The sequence below is a fragment of the Dasypus novemcinctus genome, chromosome 19 (assembly GCF_030445035.2).
Source record: "Dasypus novemcinctus isolate mDasNov1 chromosome 19, mDasNov1.1.hap2, whole genome shotgun sequence".
In the NCBI taxonomy this organism is placed as follows: Eukaryota; Metazoa; Chordata; class Mammalia; order Cingulata; family Dasypodidae; genus Dasypus; species Dasypus novemcinctus.
In genome coordinates, this window is record NC_080691.1 from 54,752,650 (window position 1) to 54,777,053 (window position 24,404).

Genomic DNA, 24,404 nt, shown 5'->3' on the forward strand with positions numbered 1-24,404 from the left:
TGTGCAAACATGCCTAGAAATTAGGGATCCTCTTAGATTTTAAAATTGTATATTAAATATTGTGATGATATCCAGAAGCATTTCAATGTTTACTTGTGCTGCAACTGCTTGTGGTTGTATTTACCCATGATAAACTGATAGATCCACATTTATTTGTATTATTCATATATTTAGTCATAGCAGCTATTGTTTTTCTGTTCACTCAAGTGTTGCTCTAACAGCTTCCACAAGGTGGATGTTTCTACCACCATCTCCTCCACGTGTAAGGAGGACAGACTCGTGGAACACTTTCTTTCCTGAAACCCCATATGGGAGACCATCAGGATGATTTATTCAGCTTTTCCTTTAATGCAAGTTCAACAAGATCATATCAGGAAAAATACTATTTCATGGACAGACCCTGATCCACCTACACTTGAAAATTCAATCAGTAATGAGAGCTGAGCCCTGTTTTCTACACTAGAGCAGGCCACCTGCACAATCTGACAAACTGTCCACTCCACTTGCTAAAAGTCCACTCTATGCTACTCACCTCAAGACCCCACAGATTCCTGCACGATGATGGCTCTTATTTAAGATTGCTTAACAAGACTAAGGAAAGAAATAATTTGTCATTGCTCTTTATATATGGTAATAAATTTTTACATTGCAAAAGTTTTGAAAGAAAAGTTTTGTGAATATACACTCAAAATAAAACAAACAACTAAGGGAACAATAGTTAAGTATGACACAGAACTAGCTGTCTCCTGACCTGGCTAAAGGATGAAAACAATATTTTCTCATAACCCTTGACCAATCAATCATGAGGATATCTAATCTTCCTCCCCATAGAAGAAAGCAGTTAATCTTGCATTTCCTAGGTGAAATGAGTACACATTTGGCTCCAGCAAATGCAGCAGTTAGGCAAGAATGGACACCTCTCAAGGAAGCAACTCAATTTTCAAATTTTCTTAAGCCACATGATTAAGCCCTCTCATTTAGGAAATAATATTTTGTAAAGCACTGTGTTGTTGTTTTTTTTTAGCTGAAGCATTGTGGAAGGCATGAAAGTAACTTCTTCCTCCTAGATCTGTGCATGGTATTATTGTCACACATTAGAGAAAGGAGGATAAATAAATGAGTGAGTATATCCATAGAAAGGGTATGGAAGGAAATTCTGAGTCCTTAGACAGGTGGCTACCTGGAAGCTGTCACTTCATGCTGCTCTTTTGTGCAGTTCTCCCCAATGTCACAGGAAACATGGGTGAGAGTATGACAGTTTAGGCAGCACAAGAGATCAACTTGCTATTTAAGTCCCATTTTGACCAAAAAAAATTTATCTGCATGGATAGAAATGACCATTTGTATTTTCCACATAATTCCACACACAGAGGACAGTGGAGAGATCCCAGGTGATGATGTGTGAAGAAGTCCCTTCTGCCTTTCACAGGAACCTGCAGGAGCCACAGAACCTCTAGGTAATATGTCTAACCCTTGGGAGTTAGACCAGAGGAAACACATAATTCATAGACAAGGAATATAAAGAACAAAAGGAAATGTAAGAAAAAAGTTTCAGGGAAAATAAAATGGATCATCACACAAATAGACAATCAGGTCAATGCTGAGTCTGATGTGATCACTTTGGTGTGAGTAGGAGTGCAATTTGAAATCCCGTCCAATCCAATGGAACAGCCTCATTCTTGGTTCTCATGTGAATCACAGTGATTTTCCTAATAAGAAATATTACTGAGCCATTGGCCTCCAGTCTCATTGTGAAAGATTCACCAGGTTGCCATGAACTACTCAGAATTCTGAACCAGGCAAATATTGGCAGAGCCATTTCTGCTTTCATAAGGAGAGTTGCCTGATTTTTCACATAATTATACTTTCTCCTATTGAGTCAATACTATTCTCATTTACTATATCAGTGATAGGCACAGAATAATAAACTTAGAAATGCTTCCTGGGGAAACAGCTGGAGAGGAAACTCTAGATCCTGACAGGAATCCTGTCTTTAACCACTTCCCTGCACCTGCTCCTGCAGCTGCTCCTTGTGCTCCCTGAGTTCTGAGCATCCTGTCATGGCCACCTCATAGAAGAGGTTTTTGTCTGAGTCAGGATTGCCTTCCCCCCACTGTGTCTCTAGCACAGTAATAAAGGGCTGTGTCCTCAGTTTTCAGGCTGTTCATTTGCAGATACACCTGGTTCTTGTTGTTGTCCCTGGAGATGGTGAACCGGCCCTTCACAGAGTCTGCATAGTATGTGTTACCACCATTACCACTAATTTCTGAGACCCACTCCAGCCCCTTCCCTGGAGCCTGGCGGACCCAGTACATTCTATAGTCCTTAAAGGTGAATCCTGAGGCTGAACAGGAGAGGCGCAGAGATCCTCCTGGCTGTCTCAAGTCACCCCCTGACTCCACCAGCTGAACTTCAGAGAGGACACCTGCAAACAGATATTAGAAGTTGAGTCACAGATAGTCACACATAGTCACACACACACATGAACAAGTGCACACAAACACATTTATAGTGCAGCAAAACCAATTTCTAGGTAATATTACCGTGGAGAACAGACCAAAGGAAAGTCAAGACCAGTACACACTTCATGGTGTCTCCTCTTCTTCCTCAGACCTGGGCTCAGAGTAGGGAGAGCTCAGACACAAGAATGGGGCTCCTCTCTCAGAGCTGCAAGGTCTGGGCCTGGACTGGATTTCAGGCCCAAAGGGAGAGGCTCTATTTGCATACCTTTCCGCATAGAGTACATCAACTCACTCCTGCACCTGAGGCTCTCACCCTGCTGTTTCTGCATCCAGAGTTCTCTGTGACAACAGTCAGTGAGAATTTCAATGATGCTGTGTGATTGGAAAAGCATTTCAGTCCTAGAAATAGTTCAGTGCTTTCTTTCCACCTCCTCCTTATTCTCCAGGTTTCTCTCCTTGTAATACCCACATGGTTGATATGATAGCCAGCATGTTCTCTTCCTCCCTTCTGACAGTTGCATTCAAGTGGAGATTAAGTCTCTGTACAATTGTGTTTCTGGGCCAATGCCAGCTGCCCCATGAATGGAGAATCACAAGCTGTTTCCTTTGATTCCATAGAGAAATAAAGCAGAAGCTAGGCTGGATGACCAGCTGAGTCTGACCTTATGAGGTCCTACATGATATCCAGAGCATGTCCAATTCTTGGAGGATCAGCCATTCAAAGGAGCTGAATTGAATACCAGGGAGGTGCTGCCTGAAAGTCTTGGAAGTTTGGGGCATCAACCAGCTTCCTCCAAAAGAAACTGCACATTCACAGACAAGAGATCCTCCTCTCTCTCCAGTCCTCCTCCTTGCTCTCCTGAAGATTCTGGTTCAGGTTCTCATGCTACCTGTGGCCTTCCATCTAGACAGTAAAACCTCATTCTCTGCTCTTAAATGAGTTCCTGATACTAATATAGCCTGTGCATAACTTCAAAATGATCTAATTCTTTATCCAAGTGTGCCTAGTTACTAAAAAGTCAATTAAGTAATATAGACGCTATAGGCTTTAATTTTCAGAAAGGATGTAGACAGAATATGTATTCAAATTCTCATCCAGAAGGAAGGTGGGTGATATGTTAATTCAAGTTTACCTGGAATGTGGGAGCTATTTTAATTCAAAACCTATCTGCTACTCAGCCAAACACTAAAATTTCAAAGAAACTAACAAAGAAAGTATTTTTCTCATAAAAGCACCATTTGACTTCCCCACACCTCCATCCTCTGTATAAAAGGAACACAGAAATCCTATTCGGGGCTCAGGTTTTTGGACAGGAGTCCCCAAGCCCAGGTGGTCATTAATAAATTTTCGTTCTCAAGAATATTCCTAAGTCCTGGCCTTCAATATGTGAGCATTAAATCTCTTTGCTTCCACAACAATACAACTGTGAGAAGTTCCCAGGGCAAAATAGAGATCTATGCTGAGTGTGCGGGGACTAGAAGAGGCTCTCTGGGGATGTTTAGAAGCCCCTTCACAGCATCCAAAACCCCCCTCATCCTGGTGCTCTGATGGCATTTGTGGCCACCTCCAGAACCTTTGTCTCCATCCCCAGAGTCCTGTAGTGGATGAACATGGTCATGGAGGAAGCCATCCCTCATGCTCCATGGGGATGCCAGCCTTATGCTTCCTCCTGTTCAACACTGAGGGCAGAGTGAGCACAGGCAGAACCTAGTGGTCATCCTGCAGGTACTGCTCAAATTCTTGAGGTTGCATCTCTCAGGTGGCTTCTCATGATGGCTTAGGCCACCTTGTCCAATATGAAGTCAGTTTAACTCATCTCCAAATAAGACTGAGATGAATAAGAACTTCATGGTTGAATGAGATGTACATCTGAAGGAGATGGATAATTGGAGAAATTTGTTCAAATGGGAGCCACGGTAGAGGGAGCATATTTTTAAAACAGATGTGTAATGAAATTTTCACAACATATGCTTTTTTGTGCATGTCAGTGAAATTACCTCAAAATTAGAACTTTAAAATAATACCCATTTATTTTCTCATTTTCTGTACACGAGGAGTCTGGGAATTGCTTAGTTGGAATGTCTTCTTTTTAAATGATGCATTATAACACATTAATGAATGAATAAAAAGCGAGGTCTAACTTCAAGCAATTACTTATCCAATAGGAGGAGAAAACGGTATGCTATTAGTCATGGCATGAAATACACATAATACCTAAAGGCATTTTTTCAATTATTTTTGAAGATTTTCTAGTTTGAAAATACATGTGAAACACACAAAGATATTGCCAGAGATACCCAAAAGTTACCTGGAATTATATAAATAAGAGAAAAACACTGCAGTTATACCACTGCAATTCAGAAATCTTTAAATGATAGGAATGAACAGACGCTACTATTCAATTTTCTAAAATTTGTAAAATTGTCTGTTTCTCAATCAAGTAATTCATTTCAGGCTATGCATATTCTCTAACACTGTCTTCCAGTTTGTCAAGAGGCTTGCTTTCCTGGCAGGAGCAGGTTTTCCCCTGTTGTCACCTGGTAAATAATTTAAACCAAATCACTGAACTTTCTGTTAGCAATGTTGTCCTCTTCCGGTCAATGTAAGAAATACAGTCAGCAGGTTGATATTGTAAAATAATTGCAGACATAAATGCTAAAAAAAAAAGGCATAACTCACTTCCCTGACAAATTGAACTTTCCTAAATGAGTGTTGCTGGGGGGGGGGAGGGGTGCGGTGGGGGTGGTGGGGTCGAATGGGACCTCATATTTTTTTAATGTAATATTTTTACAAAATCAATTAAAAAAATAAAATAAAATAAAATAAAAAAAAGAAACAAAAATGAATGCTTTAGTAAGTGAATTTGACAGTGAAAAAAATCAGTGGGGTGCTAATTCTACAAGTAAACAATTTGACACATTTGAGAATAAGGTAATGACGCTTTATAGTATCTTTTTCAATATCTTGGAGGCAGATCTGGATTATGAATAGTAGAAGCAATATACTCTCTTTTATAATGCTAAGTGTATTAATACAAATTATATTTTTGTGAATTAAATCTATGTGGATGTTTTCTTATACATAAACACAAATCACAGCATACATGCTAAGTAGATCATATCCTGAAATATCTTGCCACAAGCATCAAAATATATCAGAGCATCTGTTTCCTTTGTGAATATTAATTTTAAGTTTGGGAAGCAGATGTGGCTCAACTGAGCGTCTGTCTACCAGGCTTCAATACACAGGGCCTCTTGACCCGTGTGGTGAGCTGGCCCACAGGCAGAGCTGTGGCATGCAAGGAGTGCCGTGCCACACAGGGGTGCCCCCAAGGAGTGTGCCCTGCAAGGAGAGCCACCCTGTGTGAATAAAGCACAGCCAACTCAGGAGTGGCACTGCACACATAGAGAGCTGATGCAGCAAGATGATGTAACAAATAAGAGATGCAGTTTCCTAGTGCCATTGAGGGTGCAAGTGGACACAGAACACACAGCAGGTGGACACAGAGAGCAGACAATTGGAGGGGAAGGGGAGAGAAATAAATTAAAAGAAATAAAATCTTTTTTAAAAAATTAAGTTGCATGTTGTTTTTCTCTGAGGTTCATCCCCATGGCTGGGATTTGCAGTAATGTAGGACCACTCTACCATCACTGCCAAAACATTCAAGGAGTGTTACAACTTCCTGGTCTGGGGTAAGGGCAAAGGACTGACTTATATAAATAAACAATTGTTTTGAGTCCACAGGTTTAAGGAACATTTTGATGAGGTCTATGTGTCCCTGGATGGTTTTGGTTCACTCTACAGCCCACCATTGATTTCATGATAAAGGTGACTCCCATGGCTTTTTTTTTTAATTTTTTAAAGATTTATTTATTTATTTATTCCCCTCCCCCAGTTGTCTGTTCTCTGTGTCTATTTGCTGCATCTTCTTCTTTGTCCGCTTCTGTTGTTGTCAGCGCCATGGGAATCTGTGTTTCTTTTTGTTGCGTCATCTGGTTGTGTCAGTTCTCTGTGTGCGTGGCACCATTCTTGGGCAGGCTGCACTTCCTTTCGTGCTGGGCGACTCTCCTTATGGGGTGCGCTCCTTGCGCGTGGGGCTCCCCTACAAGGGGGACAACCCTGCGTGGCAGGGCACTCCTTGCGCACATCAGCACTGTGCATGGACCAGCTCCACATGGTCAAGGAGGCCCGGGGCTTGAACCGTGGACCTTCCATATGGTAGATGGATGCCCTAACCACTGGGCTAAGTCCGCTTCCTTCCCATGGCTTTTAGCAAAATGTAAATTTTTTCTTGGATCCACCTGGAGGTTAACTTTGTCCCCTGGGAGACTGTTGCAGAAGGGAGCTCTGAAGTAGTTGTTTCTGGAGAGGCCTCCTAAGTCCTTCACCTCAAGCAGCAGCTGAGGGAGGGAAATGCAGCACAGGCCCAGACTCTTCTGCCATCATGGTCTGTGGGAGCCAAGGGCTGTCCTTCCATTTTCTGAATCATCGCCAAATGCATTTTGAGTGAAGAAGAACATGAGGGAGTTTTCTTCTGACAGTGAGATATTAAAGTGTACTAATTTTGGCCAATGTTTTGAAAGCTTTGCATAAAAGCGGCAGGTCACAAATCCACCCAAATCCTGACATGAATGAGGGAGGCTGGAGGTTTGGGTAGATCAGTGTTACTGTGAGGCATCATAGGAACATCTCCCGCTGGTTGCAAGTGTCGAGCAAGCAGGGCAAGATGAAGTTGGGAGAGGACCTTAAGATAAGGAGCTCATTTATAAAGAAGACCCCAAAATGATGGCAACGAAACTGTTGATATAATCTGCCTGCCCCTGGGGAAAGAGACACGTGATCAAGGATAGATGAAGGGGGTGCCCCTGGGACAGTGGAGGGGATGAAATGCCTGTGGAAGTAGCAGCAGGTGACCAGAGGCAGGGGCTCCACAAAACCATCAGGTTTCCGGGAGACAAAGCGGAAGTTACAACCATTATGAGGAGGGGAGGGCAGAGGCACAATGGGGAGGGGAGCACAGGGGTGCAGACTCAGGACAGAGAGAAAAGGACAAGGGTTTCACTCTCCAAAGGTCATTCAGAAGATCCAAGCTAAGAAGTGAGGTCTCAGAACCTCATTACTCTGGGTCCATCAAAACACGAACGATAAAACTGAGAAGTTCTTCCTAAAATAATAGTACCCAAGAATGAGAAAAGAGACATAGGCTGCCCTAGGAGGCAAAGGTCTGGATCCTGACAACAATTCCTCCTTATCTCACTCTGCCCCTCCCTACACTCTCTCCCCTGTATCTTAGAAAATCCTGTCCTCATCTTCCTGTGGGGGCTGAATCCAGTGTACAAAACACTCAGGAGTTTCCCCGAGTACATTTAGTCAAATTATACATTAATCCAGCAATTTAAAAGAGTATCTGTCTACATCTCATGAATTTAGTTGCAAAGATTTAAGGGATATAAATAAAATTGAAGGCACTAAAGTTCTTTTCTAAAGAAAAACTAGCACCTATCTGCCAGTGTTGGAATGATTTTTCCTTGTTTCAGCACGAAAGAAGCTAACCATGATCATTACTGACTATGTTGACATAAATGGGGTTGTGGAAAACCATTTATATTCTCCAATACATACATTATAGTATATTGAAAAATCAGTTTTTTCAGCTTACTATAAAAATTCAGCAGATTCTGAGGATAGATGTTACCATATTCAAGCACTTGTCTTTAACCAAACCTGCAACATGCAAGAAAGAGGAACAGGTGTTACGAAGATGGAGATTATATTACAAGTTCTATTTCCTAAGATTCTGAGTTGCAGAAAGAGCTTAGATGTGTCAGACTTAAGAGTTTCTGAATTCTGAACCCTTCATGACATAGACATAAGCCGCACTCAAAAGTAGGGAGCAGCTCAATTTCTCCCAATAGCAGGAACATCCTGAACCTATTTATCCTCAGCTTGTGTTCTCTGCAAACATTGCGGATTGCAGGATGCATGTCACTTCCAATCTCAGCCATTAGGTAAATCTCTGCTATTCTAATGGAAAGCAGGGAACAGTGTGTGAGAACAAACAATCTTACTCTATTCTGTGATCTCTGTGTATGGAGAGAAATCAATGAAATTGGGAACACATGTCAATATGTTACATTTAACAATTCTCATTGAGAAAGACATAGGTAAGCAACAGCATATAGCACAGCTTCTAGGAATAATGTGATTGAATTGAATATGGTCAATCACACAGCATCCAGGAATAATGCAGTTGGGTTGCAGTTGAACAATTAAAGTTGTTTGCAGCCACAAGTATGAGTCTAGTCATCAAAATGAGTAAAGTTAAAACACGTTTTCTAGTGTGAAAAGCAGTATATAGTGAGCTAGCCATAAGAATGTACCTCCCATACCTATATAGGGAAATAAAGCACCAAGGGCCCAGCCTCTCTTTTTTTTATTATCTTTAATTTTTTTAAAAAATTATTTATTTATTTATTTTTTTAAATTACATTATGAAAAATATGAGGTCCCATTCAACCCCACCGCCCCCACCCCCCACTCCCCCCACAGCAACACTCTCTCCCATCATCATGACACATCCATTGCACCTGGTAAGTTCATCTCTGAGCATCACTGCACCCCATAGTCAATGGTCCACATCATAGCCCAGATTCTCTCACGTTCCATCCATTGGGCCCTGGGGGGATCTATAATGTCCTGTAATTGTCCGTGAAGCACTATCCAGGACAACTCCACGTCCCGAAAACGCCTCCACATCTCATCTCTTCCTCCCGTTCCCCACACCCAGCAGCCACCATGGCTACCGTTCCCACACCCATTCCACATTTTCTCTGTGGACATTGGATTGGTTGTGTCCATTGCACATCTATGTCAAGTGAGGGCTTAGATTCCATATGGGTACTGGATGCACTCCTCCCGCTTCCAGTTGTAGACACTCTAGGCTCCATGTTGTGGTGGTTGACCTTCTTCAACTCCATGTTAGCTGAGTGGAGTAAGTCCAATAAATCAAAGTGTAGGAGCTGAAGTCTGTTGAGGCTCTGGGCCTGGGTGTCATATTATCAGTCCAGAGATTCGAATCCCCTACATATATCTTAAACCCAGCACCGACTACAATTCCAATAAAGTAGCATGCAAGTCTTGTGAAAAGAGATCCCCTCTGAGTCCAATTCCATCACGCAGAAACACCAGCTCCAAAGAAGGGCTATCTGTCATGGCAGTGAACCCCTTCTGCCATGACCATAGAACCCGTGGGTCTCTTTATCCCTCAAAAGAACCAATACCTGGGGTTGTATCTACCTTATCTGTCTCTTAGACTCTGTTCAGTTGTACATAGGGGTATTCCTTCTGACAACCTCCAGACTCTTTTTTAGAGACTCACAGCCTTATAATCTCATTTCTCCTTTCCATTTCCCCCTTACATTAGGTTAAACAGCTTCCCGAAGTCATGTCATTATATGTAGACAGGTATATTCTGCTGTTCCGCATTGAATCTTTAATTCAAGGTCATTTTCTAGTTGCTTCTTCAGCTGGTATGTGGTAGTGATCCCTCGGTGCCAGGGAGGCTCATCCCCGGGTGTCATGTCCCACGCTGGGGGGAATGCATCGCATCTACATGCTGAGTTTGGCTGTGAGAGTGGTCACATTTGAGTAACATGCAGGCTGTCAGGAGGAAACCCCCAGGCACAATGCTACTCTAGGCCTTGTTCTTATTGCAGGTGTATAGGCTCAAAAGTGTAACCATTAGTATCACGAGCCCACTGTTGGGCCCTCCTTCCTTCCTGGTTCTTGCCGTTGCACCTGGAGGATTGCCGCTGCTCTCCCAGGGCCCACAACAGTGACCTCCCGGCCAGGAGCCCAGTACCCCCCCAGCTGTTGTTTTTGTTTCCACTATGAGTATATATAGACATTACCATATACCCTGGGCATATGCCCTGTATAACTCACTGTCAACCATATATATCCTGTCAATAACATCCCATATCAGTATTCCTCCACTGCCATTGTTGAACCACTCTGTGATCCAAAGCTTCCCGTAAAGGGAATCCCAACATAATGTCAGCTTCAGAAGAGTCTTAGATCACCGAAATTCATATATACAATATACAGTATTTCCCCAGATCCACCATAAAACCTTTTCCCTTGCACAGCAATAATCTTTTAACTTATTCATATCATATTTCCTGAAACTGATGTACAGATTTCAACACTATAGTTTTCAAACAAGGTGACATTTGTGCTTACTATGTGGTCCATATTTTAGGCTGTACAGTTTTCTAAATTTTTTAGTTATCCTATGTTTTGTCTTATGGTTGTCATTATTAGTCTGTCGTCCCCTATATGTTTTTGGTGTAATATTAGCTGTTTTATATTCATCCTCGTGTACTCTCACATAACTCCTCTTTTGCCCCCTTATTTACCTTTGTTCCATCTATTCCACATCCATTTTCCCCTCCCCTTAGGGCCCACAACGCCTGCCAATCTAATACCCTGGGAGCCGTCCTTTCTCACGAGAGATACAGTTCTCTCTATTCAACGGCATTAGTCTTCCCCAGGATATGGGTCCACCCCACCCAATGGTAGAACCCACCTTGGCAAAATGAGCCTTCAGCTATTCCCTCCGGAGTCCGTCACGCATCAGACCATACCCCCTGAGCGTCCTAACCAGGTAACCCTCCTACTTATACTTTGATACGTTTTACTCAACATTTAGTTCTCAATGAACTTCTGACACTCTCCCATATTCGTATTTTGCCCCTCCCTCCCACCTATTTCTTGGACAATATTATCCCTCTTCCCATCCCCAGCCCCCCTCAAACCCAGAAAACCCCACCCGAAGGTAACCTCTTGCCCCCAATTTGTCCCTTCTTTGTGCTCATACTTACCGCCAGCTCATCACAGATTCCACCCCTGCAGACATTAACTCACATCCTTCCTCCACCCACTGATTTCCTGTAAGCCACTTTTCCAGACTCTAGCTCTCTGAGGCAGTTAACTTATTTCATATCATTGAGGTCATATAGTATTTGTCCTTCAATGCCTGAGTTGCTTCACTCAACATAAGATTCTCAAGGTTCATCCATGTTATCACGTGCGATTGTAGTGTATTGGTTCTTAGAGCTGAGTAGTATTCCATTGTGTGTATATACCACATTTTATTGATCCACTCATCTGTTGATGGACATTTGGATTGATTCCAACTTTTGGCGATAGTGAACAATGCTGCTATGAACATTGGTGTACATATATCGGTTTGTGTCCTTGTTTTCAGATCTGATGGGTATATACCCAGCAGTGGTATTGCTGGGTCATATGGCAAATCTATGGATAATTTTTTGAGAAACCGCAAAACTGTCCTCCACAATGGTTGGATCCTTCTGCATTCCCACCAGCAATGGATGAGTGTTCCCCTTTCTTCACATCCTCTCCAGCATTTGTATTCTACTGTTTTTTTCATGGCTGCCAATCTTATGGGAGTAAGATGGTATCTCATTGTAGTTTTGATTTGCATTTCCCTGATTGCTAGAGATTTGGAGCATTTTTTCATGTGCTTTCTAGCCATTTGTATTTGTTCTTTGGAGAAGTGTCTGTTTAAGTCTTTTTCCCATTTTTTAAATGGGTTGTTTATCTTTTTGTTTTCAAGATATATGAGTTCTTTATATATGCAAGTTATAAGTCTCTTATCAGATATATGGTTGCCAAATATTTTCTCCCATTGTGTGGGTTCCATTTTTACTTTCTTGACAAACTCCTTTGAGGTGCAGAAGGCTTTAATTTTGAGGTAGTCCCATTTATCTATTGTTCTTTTGCTGCTCGTGCTTTTGGTGTGATATTCATGAAGCCATTTCCTATTACAAGGTCCTGTAGATGTTTCCCTACACAGCTTTCTAAGGTCTTTATGGTCTTGGCTCTTATATTTAGGTCTTTGATCCATCTTGAGTTGATCTTTGTATAAGGTGTGAAATGGTAATCCTCTTTCATTCTTCTACATATGGCTATCCAGTTCTCCAGGCACCATTTGTTGAATAGGCCATTCACTCCCAGTTGAGAGGGTTTGGTGGCTTTATCGAATATTATATGGCTATATACATGAGGTTCTATATCTGAACTTTCTTTTTTTTTTTTTAAAATTTTTTTATTTTTTATTGACTTTGTAATAATATTACATTAAAATATATATGTGAGGTCCCATTCAACCCCATCCCCCCACCCCCCCTCTCCCCCCCCCCCCCGCAACAACACTCTTTCCCATCATCATGACACATCCATTGGATTTTGTAAGTACATCTTTGGGCACCTCTGCACCTCATATACATAGGTTCACATCATAGCCCATACTCTCCTCCATTCCATCCAGTGGGCCCTGTGAGGATTTAAAATGTCCGATGATTGCCTCTGAAGTACCATCCAGGGCCGCTCCATGTCCCAAAGACGCCGCCACCTCTCATCTCTTCCTGCCTTTCCCCATACCCTTCGTCCACTATGTCCACTTTTCCCATTCCCATGCCACCTCTTCTATGTGGACATTGGATTGGTTGTGTCCATTGCACCTCTATGTCAAGAGGAGGGTCAGATTCCACCTGGATGCTGGATGCAATCCTCCCATTTTCAGTTGTAATCACTCTAGGCTCCATGGTGTGGTGGTTGTCCTTCTTCAACTCCATCTTAGCTGAGTGTGGTAAGTCCAATAAATCAGATTGTAGGTGCTGGAGTCTGTTGAGGCTCAGGATCTGGCTATCACATTGTCAGTCCAGAGATTCAAATCCCCTAAATATATCTTAAACCCCAACATTAACTGCACCTCCAGCACATTGGCATGAAAGTCTTATGAAGGGAGATCCCATCTGAGTCCAGATTCATCACACATAAACACCATTTCCAAAGAGGGGCCATCTGACCTGGTAGTTAACCCCATCGGCCATGACCATAACTCCCGTGGGTCTCTTTAGCCCTCAAAGGAACCAATATCTGGGGGTTGTATCTGCTTTATCTGTCTCTCTGACTCTGCTCAGTTGTGCATGAGGGCAAACCTTCTGCCAGCCTCCAGACTCTTTTTTAGAAACTCGTAGCCATATAAACTCATTTCTCCTTTCCATTTCCCCCTTACTTTAGGTCAAACAGCATTTTAAAGTCATGTTGTTTTATGTAGACATGGATATTCTGCTGATCCGCATTGAACCTTCCATATAAGGTCCTTTTCCAGTTGCATCATCAGTTGGTAGTTGATAGTGGTCCCTCGTTGCCAGGGAGGCTCATCCACGGGTGTCATGTCCCACGCTGGGGGGAAGGCATTGCATTTACATGCTGAGTTTGGCTTCGAGACTGGCCACATTTGAGTAACATGAAGGCTGACAGGAGGAAATTCCCAGGCACAAAGTTGTTCTAGGCCTTGTTCTTATTTTGGTTTTATCAGCTCACAAGCATAGTCATTAGCATCAGGGGCTCACTGTTGAACCCTCACTCCCTCCCGGCCCCCGCCACTGTACCTGGGAGACTGTTCCTGCTCCCCTAGGGACCACGACAGAGCACCACTGGCCAGGAACCCAGTACCCCCGCTACTGTGGTTTTTAATTGTTGCCACTATGAGTATATCCAAACATTACCATGCACCCTGGACATATGTTCTGTACAGCTCCCTGTCAGCCATATATCACCTGTCATTGGTACCCCATACCAGTATCCCTCCATTGCCATTGTTGAAACACTCTGTGATCCAGAACTCCCCGAAATTTGAAGCCCAATATAATTTCATGGTCCCTTACTAGGGAATGGCATATAACGATGAGCTTAAAGGATAGATAAAGAACTTGGATAAAGTTAGATAAAGAACTTAGATAAAGAATGTTGACTTGACAATAAGAAGATAGAAAAAAATCCAATTAGGATTTAGGGACCTGAATGACAATGCAAAACGTTCAAACATACGTATTATAGGCATTCCAGAAGGTGAAGAGAAGGGAAAGGGGTCAGAAGGAGTGCTGCAGGAAATAATGGCTGAAAATTTCCCAAATCTACTGAAAGAGACAGATGTACATATCCAAGAAGCACAGCGCACTCCACAAGTCATAAACCCCAACAGGCCCACCCCAAGACATATACTTGTCAAATTATCCAAGGCTCAAGACAAAGAGAAAATCCTAAAAGCAGCAAGAGAAAAGAAAACCATCACATACAAGGGAAGCTCAATTAGATTAAGTGCTGATTTCTCTTCTGAAACCATGGAGGCAAGAAGGCAGTGGTATGATATAGTCAAGGTACTAAAGGAAAAAAACTTCCAACCAAGAATACTCTATCCAGCTAAATTAGCATTCAAACATGATGGAGAGTTCAAAATATTCACAGACAAACAGAAACTGAAAGAGTATACCAACAAGAAACCTCCCCTTCAAGAAATTCTAAAGGGAGTTCTACAGGAAGAAAGAAGAAAACAGGAAAGGCAGAGTTGAAGGAGAGTATAAGACCAACAACAATAACAAAAAAGACAAAAAAAAATATACAAACAAAATATGACAAACACAAATCCAATCAAAATATGGCTAACACAAATAATTCCTTGATAGTAATAACACTGAATGTCAACGGATTAAACTCACCTATCAAAAGATTCAGACTGGGACATTGGATAAGGAAATATGACCCATCCATATGCTGTCTACAAGAGACACATCTTAGACCCAGAGACGCATGGAGATTGAAAGTGAATGGCTGGAAAACAATCATACAAGCTAACAATAACCAAAAAAAGGCAGGAGTAGCTATATTAATATCAGACAAAATAGACTTTAAATGTGAAACAATTGTGAGAGACAAAGAAGGATACTACATTTTAGTGAAAGGGAAAATCTGTCAAGAAGATCGAACAATCATAAATATCTATGCCCCTAACAAGGGTGCCTCTAAATACGTCAGGCAAACGCTGGAAAAACTAAGTGAAAGAATAGATACATCTACAATTATAGTGGGGGATTTTAATACACCACTATCAACTCTGGACAGAACATCTCAAAAGAGAATCACCAAAGAAACAAAACATCTGAATAGTATATTAGAGGAGCTGGATCTAATAGATATATATAGATCGCTACACCCAAACACAGCAGGATATACATTTTTCTCAAGCGCACATGGATCATTCTCCAAGATAGATCATATGCTAGGCCACAAAGAAAGGCTGAATGAATTCAGAAAGATTGAAATCATACAAAACATTATCTCTGACCACAGTGGAGTCAAGCTGGAGATTTGCAAGGGACAGAAGCCCAGATTTCACCCCACAATTTGGAAATTAAACAGCACACTCTTAGAAAAACAGTGGGTCAAAGAGGAAATCTCAAAAGAAATCAATGACTACCTTGAAACAAATGATAATGATAACACAACATACCAAAATTTATGGGATACAGCAAAAGCAGTACTGAGAGGGAAGTTTATAGCCATAAATTCATATATCAAAAAAAAAGAAAGAGCAAAAATTGAAGAACTAACTGCACATTTGAAGGAATTAGAAAAACAACAACAAAGTGACCCAACAGGAAGAAGAAGGAAGGAAATAACAAAGATAAGAGCAGAACTAAATGAAATAGAAAATAAGAAAGCACTTGAACAGATAAACAAGACCAAGAGCTGGTTTTTTGAGAAGATTAACAAAATTGACAAACCTTTAGCAACACTAACAAAGAAAAAAAGAGAGAAGATGCAAATACACAAAATAAGAAATGAGAAAGGCGATATCACCACTGACCCCACAGAAATAAAGACTATCATAAGAGGATATTTTGAAAAACTATATTCCAACAAAAATGACAATCTAGAGGAAATGGACAAATTCCTAGAAACACATAAGCAGCCCATATTGACGAAAGAAGAAATTGATGATCTTAACAAACCAATCACAAGCAGAGAGATAGAATCAGTTATTAAAAATCTCCCAACTAAGAAGAGCCCAGGGCCAGATGGCTTCACAAGTGAATTCTACAAAACATTCCGGAAAGAACTGACGCCAATCCTGCTGAAACTATTCCAAAAAATCGAAACCGAAAGAACATTACCCAACTCCTTCTATGATGCCAACATTACCCTAGTACCAAAGCCAAACAAAGACATCACAAGAAAGGAAAATTACAGACCAATTTCTCTAATGAATCTAGACGCAAAAATACTTAACAAAATACTTGCTAATCGTATTCAACAACACATTAAACGTATTATACACCACGACCAAGTGGGATTCATCCCAGGTATGCAAGGATGGTTTAACATAAGAAAATCAATCAACGTAATACACCATATAAACAGATTGAAGGAAAAAAATCACATGATTATATCTATTGATGCAGAAAAAGCATTTGACAAAATACAGCACCCTTTCTTGATAAAAACACTCCAAAAGATTGGAATACAAGGGAATTTTTTGAACATGATAAAGACTATATATGAAAAACCTAAAGCCAATATTGTTTACAATGGAGAAATCCTAGACTCCTTCCCTCTAAACTCAGGAACAATACAAGGATGCCCACTGTCTCCACTCCTATTTAACATTGTCTTAGAAGTACTTGCTCGAGCACTGAGGCAAGAACCAGAAATAAAAGGCATTCAAATTGGAAAGGAAGAAGTCAAAATTTCATTATTTGCAGATGACATGATCCTATACATAGAAAACCCTGAGAGATCTACAATGAAGATTCTAGAACTCATAAATGAGTTTAGTAAAGTCGCAGGTTATAAGATCAATGCGCAAAAATCAGTAGCATTTCTGTACACTAATAATGAGCAAGATCAGGAGGAAATCAAGAAACAAATACCATTCACAATAGTAAATAAAAAAATCAAATACTTAGAAATAAATCTAACTAAAGAGGTAAAGAACTTATACACCGAGAACTATACAAGATTGTTCAAGGAAATCAAAGAAGACCTAAATAAATGGAAGACTATTCCTTGTTCATGGATAGGAAGACTGAATATTATTAAGATGTCTATCCTACCAAAACTGATCTACACATTCAATGCAATCCCAATAAAAATCAATGCAGCCTTCTTTAAGGAACTAGAAAAACTAACTATGAAATTTATTTGGAAAGGAAAGAGACCCCGAATAGCCAAAGACATACTTAAAAAGAAAAACGAAATTGGAGGAATCACACTACCTGACTTCAAAACATACTACAAAGCTACGGTGGTGAAAACAGCATGGTATTGGCATAAGGAGAGACACATAGACCAATGGAATCGAATTGAAAGCTCTGAAATAGAACCTCACATATACAGCCACATAATATTCGATAAAGCCACCAAACCCTCTCAACTGGGAGAGAGTGGCCTATTCAACAAATGGTGTCTGGAGAACTGGATAGCCATATGTAGAAGAATGAAAGAGGATTACCATCTTACACCTTATACAAAGATCAACTCAAGATGGATCAAAGACCTAAATATAAGAGCCAAGACCATAAAAACCTTAGAAAGCAGTGTAGGGAAACATCTACAGGACCTTGTAATAGGAAATGGATTTATGAATATCTCACCAAAAGCACGAGCAGCAAAAGAACTAATAGATAAATGGGACTACCTCAAAATAAAAGCCTTCTGCACCTCAAAGGAGTTTGTCAAGAAAGTAAAAAGGGAGCCCACACAGTGGGAGAAAATATTTGGCAATCATATATCTGATAAGAAAATTATAACGTGCATATATAAAGAACTTCTATATCTTGAAAATAAAAAGATAAACAACCCATTCAAAAAATGGGAAAAAGACTTAAACAGACACTTCTCCAAAGAAGAAATACAAATGGCAAAAAAGCACATGAAAAAATGTTCCAAATCTCTAGCTATCAGGGAAATGCAAATCAAAACTACAATGAGATACCATCTTACACCCATAAGATTGGCAGCTATGAAAAAAACAGAAGAATACAAGTGCTGGAGAGGATGTGAAGGAAGGGGAACACTCATCCACTGCTGGTGGGAATGCAGAAGGATCCAACCATTCTGGAGGACAGTATGGCGTTTTCTCAAAAAACTAGCCATAGATTTGCCATATGACCCAGCAATACCACTGCTGGGTATATACCCAGCAGAACTGAAAACAAGGACACAAACAGATATATGTACACCAATGTTCATAGCAGCATTGTTCACTATTGCCAAAAGTTGGAATCAACCCAAATGCCCATCAACAGATGAGTGGATCAATAAAATGTGGTATATACACACAATGGAATACTACTCGGCTGTAAGAACAAACACACTACAAACACATGTGATAACATGGATGAATCTTGAGAATCTTATGTTGAGTGAAGCAACCCAGACATTGAAGGACAAATACTACATGACCTCAATGATATGAAATAAACAAGCTGCCTTAGATAGCAAGAGACTGAACGATAGGCTTACAGGAAATCGGAGGGTGGAGGAAGGATATGAGCCGATGTCTGCAGGGGTGGAATTTAAGACGAGATGGTGGTAAGTATGAACACAAAGAAGAGATAAAAGGGGGGCAAGGGGTTGCCTTTGGTTGAGGCTTTGCGGGTTTGAGGGTGGCTGGGGAGGGACGGATGGGTGACATTGCCCAAAAGTGGGGGGAGGGAGGGGTAGCATACGAACACAGGAGAGGGTTCGGTGTTGGTGGAGAGTAAAATGCCGAGAAAATCATATCAAAATATAATAAAGAGGGTTACCTGTTTAGAATGCTTGGAGGGGAGGGTCTGATGCAGGACGGGCTCCTGGGGAATGTCTAAATGCTCATTCTGCCAGAGTGGGTGTCACCATGGGGTAGAAACCCAAGTAGTGAGAGTGGGGGTGGACCCACATCCTGGGGAGGACTGATGCCACCAAATAGAGGGAACTGTATCCCTCGAGAGAAAGGGTGGCTCCCAGGGCATTGGGGCAGTTGAGCAAGTTAGGCCCTGAACACTATTTCATCTATCTCTGGAAGTGGCTCCTCAGGAAACGGAGGTTGGCTGTCACTGTGGGCACCAAGGTGGAAGGGAAAATGGACGTTAAATGTGTGGAACCAAGGTAAATGGGGGGTAAGAGAGGAGTTTCTTGAGAGTACACAAGGATGGATATAAAACATGTAATATTACACCATAACATATAGGAGATGACAGACTGATAATGTAAACCATAATGTAAAACATAGGATAACTAAGAATGTAAAGAACTGTGTATCCTAAAGTATGCACCATAATGTAAGCACAGATGTCACCTTGTTAGAAACCTAATGTCTCAGACTCTGTACATCACGTTAAGTAAATATGATGTGAATAGGGTGTAAGTGTATTGCTCTGGAAGGAAAAAGGTTTTTGTGGGGGATGTATGGGAGTGCTGCATATTATATATATGCATTGCTGTGGTCTACGACTCCTGTGAAGAGAAGCTGAATAATTAGGGGGGAAAAAAAAAAAAAAAGATAGGATGTAGAATTTTTTCAAGTCAACATTCTTTATCTAAGTTCTTTATCTAACTTTATCCAAGTTTTTTATCTAACCTTTAAATCCCTCGCTATATGCCATTCCCTAGTAAGGGACCATGACATTATATTGGGCTTCAAATTTTGGGGAGTTCTGGATCACAGAGTGTTTCAACAATGGCAATGGAGGGATACTGGTATGGGATACCAATGACAGATGATATATGGCTGACAGGGAGCTGTACAGAACATATGTCCAGGGTGCATGGTAATGTTTGGATATACTCATAGTGGCAACAATTAAAAACCACAGCAGGGGGGGTACTGGGTTCCTGGCCAGTGGTGCTCTGTCGTGGTCCCTAGGGGAGCAGCGACAGTCTCCCAGGTACAGCGGCAGGGACCGGGAGGGAGTGAGGGTTCAACGGTGAGCCCCTGATGCTAATGACTATGCTTGTGAGCTGATAAGCCTAAAATAAGAACAAGGCCTAGAGCAACATTGTGCCTGGGAATTTCCTCCTGTCAGCCTTCATGTTACTCAAATGTGGCCAGTCTCAAAGCCAAACTCAGCATGTAAATGCAATGCCTTCCCCCCAGCGTGGGACATGACACCCGGGGATGAGCCTCCCTGGCACCGAGGGACCACTATCAACTACCAACTGATGATGCAACTGGAAAATGACCTTATACGGAAGGTTCAATGTGGATCAGCAGAATATCCCTGTCTACATAAAATAACATGACTTTAAAATGCTGTTTGAACTAAAGTAAGGGGGAAATGGAAAAGAGAAATGAGTTTATATGGCTATGAGTTTCTAAAAAAGAGTCTGGAGGCTGGCAGAAGGATTGCCCTCATGCACAACTGAGCAGAGTCAGAGAGACAGATAAAGCAGATACAACCCCCAGATATCGGTTCCTTCGAGGGCTAAAGAGACCCATGGGAGTTATGGTCATGGCCGATGGGGTTAACTACCAGGTCAGATGGCCCCTTTTTGGAACTGGTGTTTATGTGTGATGAATCTGGACTCAGATGGGATCTTCCTTCATAAGACTTTCATGCTAATGTGCGGGAGGTGCAGTTAACGTTGGGGTTTAAGATATATTTAGGGGATTTGAATCTCTGGACTGACAATGTGATAGCCAGGTCCTGAGCCTCAACAGACTCCAGCACCTACAATATGATTTATTGGACTTACCACACTCAGCTAAGATGGAGTTGAAGAAGGACAACCACCACACCATGGAGCCTAGAGTGATTACAACTGAAAGTGGGAGGATTGCATCCAGCATCCATGTGGAATCTGAGCCTCCTCTTGACATAGAGGTGCAATGGACACAACCAATCCAATGTCCACATAGAAGAGGTGGCATTGGATTGGGAAAAGTGGACATGGTGGCTGATGGGTATGGGGAAAGGCAGGAAGAGATGAGAGGTGGAGGCTTTGGGACATGGAGCTGCCCTGGATGGTGCTTCAGAGGCAATCACCGGACATTGTAAATCCTCACAGGGCCCACTGGACGGAATGGAGGAGAGTATGGGCCATGATGTGGACCATTGACTATGAGGTGCAGAGGTGCCCAAAGATGTACTTACCAAATCCAATGGATGTGTCATGATGATGGGAACGAGTGTTGCTGGGGGGGGGGGGGTGGAGAGGTGGGGTGGGGGGGTGGGGTTGAATGGGACCTCACATATATATTTTTAATGTAATATTATTACAAAGTCAATAAAAAAAAAAAGAAGAAAAAAAAAAAAAAGAAACAAACAAAAAATGGAAGCATGAGAACTAGAAAAGAATTTTGGGGGTGTGGTTACTTACATGAAAATTGACTGGAAGCTAATAAAATCTAAACCTACAAAAAAAAAAAAAAAAAAAAGAATGTTGACTTGAAAAAATTCCACATCCTATCTTTTTCTTTCCCACCCCCCCTAATTATTCAGCTTTTCTTCACAGGAGTCCTAGACCACAGCAATGTATATATATAATATACAGCACTCCCACACATCCACCAGAAAACCTTTTCCCTTCCACAGTGATACTCTTACGCCCTATTCATATCATATTTACTTAAAGTGATGTACAGAGTCAGAGACATTAGCTTTCTAACAAGGTGACATCTGTGCTTACATTGTGGTGCATACTTTAGGATACACAGTTCTTTACATTTTTAGTTATCCTATGTTTTACATTATGGTTTACATTATCAGTCTGTCATCTCCTATGTGTTATAGTGTAATATTACATGTTTTATATCCATCCTTGTGTACTCTCAAGAAACTCCTCTCTTACCCCCCATTTACTTTGGTTCCACACATTTAACGTCCATTTTCCCTTCCACCTTGGTGTCCTCAGTGACAGCCAACCTCCGTTTCCTGAGGAGCCACTTCCAGAGATAGATGGAATAGTGTTCAGGTCCTAACTTACTCAACTGCCCCAATGCCCTGGGAGCCACCCTTTCTCTCGAGGGATACAGTTCCCTCTATTTGATGGCATTAGTCCTCCCCAGGATGTGGGTCCACCCCCACTCTCACTACTTTGGTTTCTACCCCATGGTGTCACCCACTCTGGCAGAATGAGCATTTAGATATTCCCCAGGAGTCCGTCCTGCATCAGACCCTCCCCTCCAAGCATTCTAAACAGGTAACCCACTTTATTATATTTTGATATGATTTTCTCGGCATTTTACTCTCCACCAACACCTGACCCTCTCCTGGTTCGTATGCTACCCCTCCCTCCCCCCACTTTTAAGCAACGTTACCCATCCGTCCCTCCCCAGCCACCCTCAAACCCGCAAAGCCCCAAGCAAAGGCAACCCCTTGCCCCCCCTTTTATCTCTTCTTTGTGTTCATACTTACCACCATCTCGTCTTAAATTCCACCCCTGCAGACATCAGCTCATATCCTTCCTCCACCCTCCGATTTCCTGTAAGCCTATCGTTCAGTCTCTTGCTATCTAGGGCAGCTTGTTTATTTCATATCATTGAGGTCATGTAGTATTTGTCCTTCAATGTCGGGGTTGCTTCACTCAACATAAGGTTCTCAAGATTCATCCATGTTATCACATGTGTTTGTAGTGTGTTTGTTCTTACAGCCGAGTAGTATTCCATTGTGTGTATATACCACATTTTATTGATCCACTCATCTGTTGATGGGCATTTGGGTTGATTCCAACTTTTGGCAATAGTGAACAATGCTGCTATGAACATTGATGTACATATATCGGTTTGTGTTCTTGTTTTCAGTTCTGCTGGGTATATACCCAGCAGTGGTATTGCTTGGTCATATGGCAAATCTATGGCTAGTTTTTTGAGAAACCGCCATACTGTCCTCCAGAATGGTTGGATCCTTCTGCATTCCCACCAGCAGTGGATGAGGGTTCCCCTTCCTTCACATCCTCTCCAGCACTTGTATTCTTCTGTTTTTTTCATAGCTGCCAATCTTATGGGTGTAAGATGGTATCTCATTGTAGTTTTGATTTGCATTTCCCTGATAGCTAGAGATTTGGAACATTTTTTCATGTGCTTTCTTGCCATTTGTATTGCTTCTTCGGAGAAGTGTCTGTTTAAGTCTTTTTCCCATTTTTTAAATGGGTTGTTTATCTTTTTATTTTCAAGATATAGGAGTTCTTTATATATGCAAGTTATAAGTTTCTTATCAGATATATGGTTGCCAAATATTTTCTCCCACTGTGTGGGCTCCCTTTTTACTTTCTTGACAAACTCCTTTGAGGTGCAGAAGGCTTTAATTTTGAGGAAGTCCCATTTATCTATTAGTTCTTTTGCTGCTCGTGCTTTTGGTGAGATATTCATAAATCCATTTCCTATTACAAGGTCCTGTAGATGTTTCCCTACACTGCTTTCTAAGGTTTTTATGGTCTTGGCTCTTATATTTAGGTCTTTGATCCATCTTGAGTTGATCTTTGTATAAGGTGTGAGATGGTAATCCTCTTTCATTCTTCTACATATGGCTATCCAGTTCTCCAGACACCATTTGTTGAATAGGCCACTCTCTCCCAGTTGAGAGGGTTTGGTGGCTTTATTGAATATTATGTGGTTGTATATGTGAGGTTCTATATCAGAGCTTTCAATTCGATTCCATTGGTCTATGTGTCTCTCCTTATGCCAATACCATGCTGTTTTCACCACCGTGGCTTTATAGTATGTTTTGAAGTCAGGTAGTGTGATTCCTCCAATTTCGTTTTTCTTTTTCAGTATGTCTTTGGCTATTCGGGGTCTCTTTCCTTTCCAAATAAATTTCATAGTTAGTTTTTCTAGTTCCTTAAAGAAGGCTGCATTGATTTTTATTGGGATTGCATTGAATGTGTAGATCAGTTTTGGTAGGATAGACATTTTAATAATGTTCAGTCTTCCTATCCATGAACAAGGAATAGTCTTCCATTTATTTAGGTCTTCTTTGATTTCCTTGAACAATCTTGTATAGTTCTCGGTGTATAAGTTCTTTACCTCTTTAGTTAAATTTATTCCTAAGTATTTGATTTTTTTATTTACTATTGTGAATGGTATTTGTTTC

At 41.3% G+C, this 24,404-nt stretch overlaps 1 long non-coding RNA gene across 1 annotated transcript; it reads right to left on the reverse strand.

Moving 5' to 3' along the window:
• Nucleotides 1-2,120: 2,120 nt before the first annotated feature.
• LOC101442012 (uncharacterized) lies at nt 2,121-2,670 on the reverse strand. The gene is made up of 2 exons (XR_011646609.1): nt 2,544-2,670; nt 2,121-2,425 (listed from the first exon to the last, which is right to left on the reverse strand). It is a non-coding gene; the product is annotated as an uncharacterized lncRNA (long non-coding RNA).
• Between the last annotated feature and the right edge of the window lie 21,734 nt (nt 2,671-24,404).